The 9,554-nt window shown below is 41.7% G+C and overlaps 1 non-coding gene across 1 annotated transcript; it reads right to left on the bottom strand.

The window, feature by feature from the left end:
* Window positions 1–7,013: 7,013 nt before the first annotated feature.
* Window positions 7,014–7,119, bottom strand: LOC114620201. Its single transcript, XR_003711284.1, has one exon. It is a non-coding gene; the product is annotated as a U6 spliceosomal RNA (small nuclear RNA).
* Window positions 7,120–9,554: the final 2,435 nt, after the last annotated feature.

Genomic DNA, 9,554 nt, shown 5'->3' with positions numbered 1-9,554 from the left:
TTTTTGAGACTGTTTGGGAATGTCCGTACTTTTGTGAGTTTCTCATGGTCTCCACATGTTTCTTAGTTCAGAGCTCATTCATTTCCCTACTTCCAGATTCAACAGAATCGAGTTGACTCTAAATCATGCCTGTCTCTCCTTCTCCCACTTTCATCCACTTAGAAGAATGCCGTGATCGTATAGAGCCCATATGAAAAGGCAGGGTGTCTTCCTTTCTCCATTTCTCATGAGTAACCTTAATTTAATTGGGCCTACATGGAAAGGAACATGTTCACAGAGAGCACGCTCATGCTCCCTGCTTATTCAGAGAATGGAGATTGAGATTTGAAACCTTTGCAGGTGTGTGTGTGTGTGTGTGTGTGTGTCGATGTGTGCTCCTCATATTAGATGGTGAGCAAGCACACAGAAGTAGTCACGATTAAAGTTACAAAAATGGGCTTCTAGGATGATCACTTATGACCAGTGGGGGATACTGTCAGTTGCATCCTGGACTCACAGAGCAGACGTGTACTTTCCTAAGAACAGGCTGTTCCATCATCACCTGAAGGCTAGATGATTCTTGAGTCGGGAGGGTGAGAGGGCCTGAATGCCCTTGTGAGTGTTACCTACTCTTTTGCTTCTGCAAAAGCACTGTTTTACTGGAAATAATAGTTTCCTAAAACAAAGCCCAAACTGCGGGAGCTTCAGGTCTTAAACAAAGCTGCCCTGAAGGTCAGTCTAGCTCATCTTCTGTCGGTAAAATAAGTGCTGGTGAGCCTCCCTTCAGAATATCATTGTGTCATTTTCTCTCAATGAAATGGTGAGGAGTGAGCATCCTGTATAAACATGAAAAACAGTGTTGTGGAGATATTTAAATCGGTGGCATCCAATCTGGGTTTTCTCTGCCATGTTCCCGAGTAGCCTAGGCCTGCAGCCAGGACCGGCAGAAGCCATACCACCACTGCTCAGCTCAGACCATCCGCTCAGGCAGTCAGAGACACCAGCACTGCCACCCACAAGATGCCAGCGTGGGAGATGGCTCTGTCAATCTGCCACACTGTCTCCCCAAGGCTGGGCGTTGCCCAGACCATCCCACCATCCATGTGGGCCCAATAGGAAAATGAGACTCTATGTTTGGTAATGCTCAATAATAATTTGCCCATACAATCAGAGGTGTAACCCAATACCCAACCTAGATATACCAACTACCTTTGACTGCTAGAGATATACATCTTCTTCCATGTTCCCCTCTCTCCGGTCTCTCTCCCCTAGCTCCTCCTCTTCCTTCTCTTCTTCCTCCCCTTCCTCCTCTTCCTCTCCTTACTCCTCCCACCTTAGTTCCTCCTAAAAAATAGTATCTTGTGAAGCTTAGTAAAAGGGGTCTTGTTGATGGCCAAACACCCTTCACTCATTGCTTCTACTTAGAAGCAATGTGGAACAAATATCTCTTCATGTCTTATAATACTTTAGAACCGTTCTTCTGGTTCAGCAAATTGACCTTTGCAGATGACAGCTGAACAATCTGTACAGTGTTTCCTGGGTACAAGAGAGAAACTCATATACTTAGATTTCTGTTTCATTTTGTACATTACAAATAACATTTTCATCTCTTGCCCTTGTCTGCCTGTGGCATCCTGGGTCAGTTCACACATTTATTGATTAACTCTGTAAATGCTGTGTTGTAGTCTTTAGCAGTCTTGTGAGGTTGCATAAGACATTGATATTTTCTATCCTGAGAGGGTTTTATGGTTGGGTGACTGATTTGCTGGATACTCTAGAGTCAGTGGCCATAGTTAGAGCTTAGTTAGAGTATAGTTAGAGTTCTGTGCAAGTGGGCCTTTTACTAAAGGCATACTCAGTGGTGGTGCAGTGTTCCTGTATTCAACGTGTGGCCCAATAAAATTCTTTATCCACGGTGTTCAAGATTGAATCAGAGGATACAGTTAGAAATCCAACTTTCTTGAGAGCTCCCAGGGGTCCTGATTAGTTAACTCTGTCGATCCTCCTTTGGGGTTCTTATCCTCTTCATAGCTTTTGATCATTCCTCCAACTCTTCCATAAAAGTCCCCACCTTCATCTAATGATTGGCTGTGGATTATCTGCATCTGTTTCAGTCAGCTGCTGGGTGGAGCTTCACAGAGGACAGTTATGCTAGGCTCCTGTCTACAAGCATAGCAGAGTATCATTAATAGTGTCAGCAATGGGTACTTGCCTGTGGGAAGGGTTTCAAATTGAGTCAGTTATTGGTTAGCCATTCAGTCTGTGTTCCATCTTTGTTCCTGCATTTCTTTTAGATAGGACAAGTTCTGGGTAGAAAGTTTTGTAGGTGGATTGGTGTCCTTATCCGTCCAATGGGAGTCCTACCTGGTTACAGAAGGTGGCCTCTTCAGGTTCCATATCCTCACTGTTCGGCATCCTGGCTAAGGTCACCTACATTGACTCCTGAGAGCCTCCTCCATCCCAAATCTCGGGGACTTCCTAGAGATTTCCACACACACACATCCCCAACCCTGGCAACTGCAGGTTTCCATTCATTCTCCTGGCCCTCTGAGTCTCCTCTCACCATAGAACATACATGGACTGGAACAAGGCCCCTGGCACATATGTAGCAGATGTCCAGCTCAGTCTCTATGTTAGTTCCCCAACAAGTGAACTGGAGGTTTTTCTTAAAACTATAGACTGTGATATGTGTTCTCCAACAGGGCTGCCTTATCTGACCTCAGTGGGAGAGGGAGAGAATGTTTCTAAAGTGGCAGAGACTTGATGTGCCAGGGTGGAAGAATACCCAAGGGGGTGCCACTGTTTCAGAGGAGAAGGAAAGAGAAGAGACTTTGTAATTGGGGGGGGGGATGGGGACAGCATTTGGTATGTACATAAAGAAATAAATATTTAAAAAATAAGTAAAAGCCAGTGGGAGAGAGAGAGAGAGAGAAAGAAAGAAAGAAAGAAAGAAAGAAAGAAAGAAAGAAAGAAAGAGAAAAAAGAAAGGGAAAGAAAGGGAGGGAGGGAAAGAGAGAGAGAGAGAGAGAGAGAGAAAGAGAGAGAGAGAGAGAGAGAGAGAGAGAGAGAGAGAGAGAGAGAAAGGAATCTAACTTTCTGACCTTAGTCAATCCTTCACTTCTGCCAAATGTCTTTTTACTTAGTCCTTTTAAAAAAATTAATTTCTTTGGGGCCAACAAGATGGTTCATCCAGTCAGGATGTTTGCTTCAAGCATGAAGATGCAAGTTTGACTCTTAAGATCCACATAATGGAAGGAAAAACCAATTTCTGCAAGTTGTCCTCTGGCTTCCCTCAAATGTGGCATGAACACAAACACACACACACACACACGTGTATTTTTTTTTAATTTAAAGAACTCATTTGGAAAACACAAATCCTAAAGGTCTTCTAGTGACTGATTTTCCATGTAAATCCTAAAGACCTAAGCTTGTTGCCCCTGCCCATGAGACAATGGTTCAGTGATCTGAGCTGTGCAAAGCTACATGGTACCATATGGCCAGCTTTAACCAGGCAAATAGGGCTTAATCCCCTTTGAGGCAATCGCTTGATGAATCAGAAGTGTCTGGATTGTTTCCTAAGACAACATGTGTTGGTACCATTTTTATAATCTCTAAAAGTCGGGGGGGGGAATGTTTAAAATGAAAGATAGGATCTGTGTCTGGCTAAAGCCAGAGCAACAGGCTCCCACGTGAAAGGACTTAAAATGAGCTAAACATATAAAACAATGTTTTTTCAACTTCGAAATTAAACAGTGCAGGAGATCAGTCTCTAAAATAGGGGAAAAATTAATCAGTGCTTCTTAGATCAGTTGCCTTTGGTTTGCTTCCTAGGGAACACTCCAGAGCACAGCCCAGGAAGAAAAAAAAATCTAAGCAGAACATAGCCACTTCCAGAGTTGAGAAGCCACAGATAGAAATCTTTGGAGAACTGGGTATTGAATGCTCATGAGGCGGTGTACAGAAAAGGCATCTGTTCACAGGAAAAGTAATTTAGGAGATGCACACAGGATCTTCTCCCAGCCTGTAGCTGAATGCTGAAATTACCATCTGAAATTGTAAGGATAACCCCCAAAATGAGAAATCCTCCACAGTTAGAGGTGGCTGTGTGTCCACCAACCAGAGTGGAGAAACTTCAGTTCTCAGGATACCATATTGAAACAGAGAGTAAGCTCATGCACAAAATGTCCTCAAAGGTCCTCATTGTGGAAGGAGTTTTGTGTGCAAGTATTGAACGGATCAAAAATTGTGTTTAATAATAATTTTAAAAAGCAAACATGTGTTATTCATGAGGCCACTAGCGTATGGTCACTGCTTGAGTCTTTACGAACAAAACTTAAGATGTGTGTGTTGGAAGGCTCAAAAAAGAAAAAAAAAAACTCTCACATTCCATGCTTGACAAAGTAGTTTTTCAATTGTATTTTTCTTCTAGCCAATATAATATTCATACAAATTTATGGAGTTAACACGTGCTTTTGTGACAAACATACCACATGCAATGAGGATAAAAATCAATGTAAATTTCACAATGGGGTTGTCAAGAATGTCTCAGATAATAGAATCAGTGAGAAAAGGCATTGAAATAATATTAATCTGTGTGTATTTAAGAGGTAAAGATGGCAGGATTGCCAGGTCCAGATATTTTACAAGATATGGTGCATAGTATTAAAGATCAATACAATAGATGATGAAAATGATACTGGTTCAGCTTCGACACAGGATTTAAATTACACCATTAAAGGTTAGTAAGCTTGAATGCACAGCAAAACAAGGTATCCAAAATGAAGAACAAAGAAGGGAAAAAAGGCAGGGAAAAATGAAGCAGAGAAGAAAATCTATAGCTTTAGTCTCATTATCCACTTCATGGTGGAAGGTTCCAGAAAGAAATCACTTCATTCAGGAAAATATCCAGAGGGATCTGGGTAAATACATATATTTTTAGCACTGTTCTGGAGAGATACCTTTAGAGTTGCACATAGATGGAGAATAGTTTTTCTTGAGTTGGAAACCCTGCCAAGAACCATGGCTAGTTCCAACTCAAACACAATACCCTGATATTTTTCCAGGCCTGGGACTTCTTGTGGTAACACACTGGCTGTGAGGAGGAGAGGATAAGGAGGAGCAGTGAGGGGAAAATCTGGCATGGAACAGTTTCTGTGACATCTATCTGACGCACTCTGTTTCCTAACCTTGGTTAGTGTGTGAGAACCTTTACTCACTCATATTCTTCTCAATCTCACCTGTCACTTGCTCACTGAACCCTGATGTTTATTCCAGGCATCACACATTTTATCACAGCAAAGGAACCCTCCCATCCTGCCTCTGTCCTCAGCTTTGAACTTGCTGTGATGATTTCTTTTCCATTAGTTAAGTGACAGCTTTAGGACCCATTTAGCAAATGAGATATGAAGAAAGTTCTGGCACTCACTGAGGGTTTTTGTTTCTGGATATATGAGGTTTGGGAGAAATAAGTCCCTAACCCATCTACCTAGAACAGTAACTATCCAAGCCAGGTTGTTTGGGATCAAGTATCTACTTCAGAGAAAACAGGGATCATCATTGTCCTTCAGCCTGGGAAAACAACACTATCAAAGACGGAAACTTGGGGAAAACTGCCAAAATGTACAAGAGCATATGAGATGCCATCATCATATTTGGATGTAGAGTTTATTTTGTTGGTGACTTTGGCATTATTTAGATTCCTTGGTTTGTGCAAAGAAAAGGAGCCCAGACACAGACTTTTATGGGAAGAAAAGGATCAGAAGAAAACAGGGAACTCTAAAAAAGAGCAAAAGTGAAAGTTCTAAAGATGGTCGAAATATAGACAGGAAGTGGCATCAGTTAACTGCTCATCCAATTAGGAGTTGTCCACGGTTTTGCTGAGTCAGATGCCATCAATGAGTATTCCACAGTCACTACATGGGAACGAAACAGAAATCTTAGTAGAGAAACAGCAGACATCTTGATGATTCTTATTGACCTTGTATAAGCCAAGAATAGACTTGTATAACTAGCATAGGCTTGTATAAACCAAGAATACGCACTTGTATGAGCAAAGAATACACTTGTATCAGTCAAGAATAGATTTTATATGAACCAAGAATAGACTTCTATGAGGTGAAAGAAACTAGAAACAAAAGAATTTTCTCTGTAAGTTTCCTCAGCCAGCCCATTCATGGTATAAGTACCAAGGTTTAGATGTGGGAGAAGACAACCCGGAATAGGGCAGCCACAATTCAGATCCTTACTGAGGTGTACTGCTTAGGGGCAGACACAAAGCACACCCAGAACCTTCCCTATTAGTCTTCATACAGCAAAGAGAAGCAAGCCACACGCCCAGGCTTGGTGTCTGATACTATGTATTCATGAAGACCGCCTTGACAGCTGATCCCCTCCCTTCCAGGCAACACAGAGACTTGAATAGAGAGCAGAAACTATTCCTTGCTGTAAGGGAGACGTTTGCCTCCGCACTTCGTCAAAACTTCTTTTCAGCATCATCGGTTCTCATTTTAACAGGGTTTTTCTATTTGACAGTTACTTTTGCTTAAAGAATTGTAGTCGTTTTTACCTCTGATTTGCTCCCACCCACTCCTCTTACTAAACCTGTTCTCTTCTTCTCAATGACTCCCCTGTCCTGTGTGCATGTCTTCTTTCTGTGTGGGACAGAGGGAGTTTAGTTACAGTTTCTTGCTCAAGTATGGATGGGAGGTTCTTTGTTCAATCAGGTGTGACATATCAAGAGCTACTGAAGGAAACCCCACCCTCTAATAGTCATTGGCTGTCAACAATACTTTATAGTCCACTCCCCTATCTATGATGAAATGTTGATAAGCCTGATCACGTGTAGGTTTATGCAATGTGTTTATGAATGCAACAACCCTGTGGTTTCCAGAAGACGTCCTTGACCTCCCCATTTTTCCTTGCATTATCCCTTTGCATCATTTCTTACGTTAGCTCTTGCATCATTCCTCCCTTTCCATGATATTCCATGATTCCTAAACACTCCATGTGTTAGGCTCAGTCCTTGGTCCAGTTATGAAAAGATAGATTGCTTGTGAATGTGCATGTCATCCCTGCACAGGGGCCATGCTAATCTCCTCTGTCTATTTCCCATTTTGGCACATGCGCTGCTGCTGTGAGCACCCATTTGCCTTTTATGGTAGTATTTGCATAACTATTATTTCACAGACACTATTCAAGAGTGATCCATTGTAAACACAACCAGAGGAAGGAAAAACGATAAAAAGAGAAGATCTCCCCAAATATTTTCAAGAGGTAAGTGACTAATGGCTTTTCTTTTGCTTTGACTTTAGAAACAGCAATTGGCCCCAGATATTAATATTTTAAGTCCATTCATTCTTCAGCATGTGTGCATAATAAAAAAGATTAAAAAAACAATGACTGCCTGGGGGCTGAATATCTGATGTTTCCAGATAGAAGCTCACAGGAAGGCAGGGAATATATCCACTCTGTTGTGGGAGCAGAGAGAATGAGAAACTAAAGAGTTCATGTGAAATAAAGCTATTACCTTCTGGGGACATGGCATAGTCTAAGAACACCTGGTTTGAAGCTGATGACTGCTTTGGAAGCGTGTTAATTTTTTTTAAAAAAGTAACAACTGACTTTATGTGCACCACATGCGTGCCTGGTACCCATGGAGATCAGAAAAGGACATTGATCTCCCAGAATTGGATTGAAGGTTGTTGTGAGCTACCAAGTGGGTACTGAGATTCAAACCTTGGTCCTCTGGAAGAGCAGCAAGCGCCTCTTAACCACTGAGCCAACTCTCCCAGCCCTCCATATACTAATATTATGACTCTTTGTTTTGGATATTCAAGACCCGAAAGTACACTGTTTTTGAAAAAAATTAATTATCACCACTAAATTAATGACAATCTCTTTTAAATATAACACAATTGTTACAACCAGAATCAAAGAAAGAAAATAGATTAAGCTGTTTTTTTTTTTAAAAAAAAAATCCCTCAGTTGGCAGGTGAAATCTCGCAATTATGAAATGCTTTGAAATCCCTCCTCAGTTGGCAGGCAGAATCTGGTAATTACGAAATGCTTTAATAAACCTTGTCAGCCTCTGTCTTCTACTGTCAGCCAATTAGGAAAAATATTTTGGTATCTACATCAATTCTGAAGTGGATTTGCTAGTCTTGTGCCAAAAGTATAAAATACACTGTGATGGTGGTTGAGGCTCACCTTCTCTCATCTGTTCTAGCTTTCTGATTTTTGTTGACCTCCTACTGAACAGCTTTCAGCCACGACTCTTCACAGATTTCCTTTAGTCCCATCTTGACTGAAATGGCAATGATTCTCTGTGGTGACATCACTCAGCGGCCAGATCACATGGGCATATGGGGACTTCTGTCTCTCTCTCTCTTTCTCTCTCTCTCTCTCTCTCTCTCTCTCTCTCTCTCTCTCTCTCTCTCCCAACTGAGAAAAAAGACAATGAGCTTCTGGGATATCACCATGTTTCTAAGAACATGTGACTTTTCAGGCCTTGGTAAATGGAGACAGCCCATTCTCCAGTTTTTCTAACCAAAAATAGGGATCAGCACATGGCACACTTAACCTAGATGGCAGTTCTAGAAGTTTCTTCCCTTTCAGCCTCGGCAGCCATCTTCCAGTTAACTCACCAAAATGACGAACACAAAGGGAAAGAGGAGAGGCACTCGGTATATGTTCTTTAGGCCTTTTAGGAAACATGGAGTTGTTCCTTTGGCCACATACATGCGAATCTATAAGAAGGGTGATATTGTAGACATCAAGGGAATGGATGCTGTTCAAAAAGGAATGCCCCATAAGTGTTACCACGGCAAAACCGGAAGAGTCTACAATGTCACCCAGCATGCCGTGGGCATCATTGTAAACAAGCAAGTTAAGGGCAAGATTCTGGCCAAGAGGACCAATGTGCGGATTGAGCACATTAAACACTCGAAGAGCAGAGACACTTCCTGAAGCGGGTGAAGGAGAACGATCAGAAGAAAAAGGAAGCCAAAGAGAAGGGCACCTGGGTTCAGCTGAAGTGCCAGCCTGCACCACCCAGAGAAGCACACTTTGTGAGGACTAATGGGAAAGAGCCCGAGCTGCTGGAGCCCATTCCATACGAATTCATGGCCTAGTGTATAAAAGAAATAAAGGACCCAACTGCAGAGTTTTTGCTTAGGTTCAAAAAAAAAAAAAAAAAGAAGTTTCTTCCTACCTCATATCTACCCTTTCCTACTTGTTAAAGAAACATAGCCATATTAAAGATAACACTTTCCCTCTGGTGTCTTTCAAGTAGTTACCATGGGTCTCCATATCATATACTCTGTGCCATGGTTATCAGACTGGCTGACCTTCTACTTGGAGACTGTGACGGGAGGATTATCTTTTTCCATCTCTACAAACACAGTTTGTGGCACTCAGGAATTCCATTTTCAATGTTCTAAGTAGGCATCAGATTTCTGACTACATGGCAATCGTGATCGATTTTTAGAACTTTCTCACATTTATTAGTGATTTACTGAATCAATTAGAGAGATATCATGAGCATTGTATCTTTTAAGCAGGATGGAACTGGAGTGGAC

Source organism: Grammomys surdaster, unplaced genomic scaffold, assembly GCF_004785775.1.
Source record: "Grammomys surdaster isolate TR1022 unplaced genomic scaffold, NIH_TR_1.0 166, whole genome shotgun sequence".
NCBI classification, from domain to species: Eukaryota; Metazoa; Chordata; class Mammalia; order Rodentia; family Muridae; genus Grammomys; species Grammomys surdaster.
This window is presented reverse-complemented; position numbering and strand designations above follow the sequence as displayed.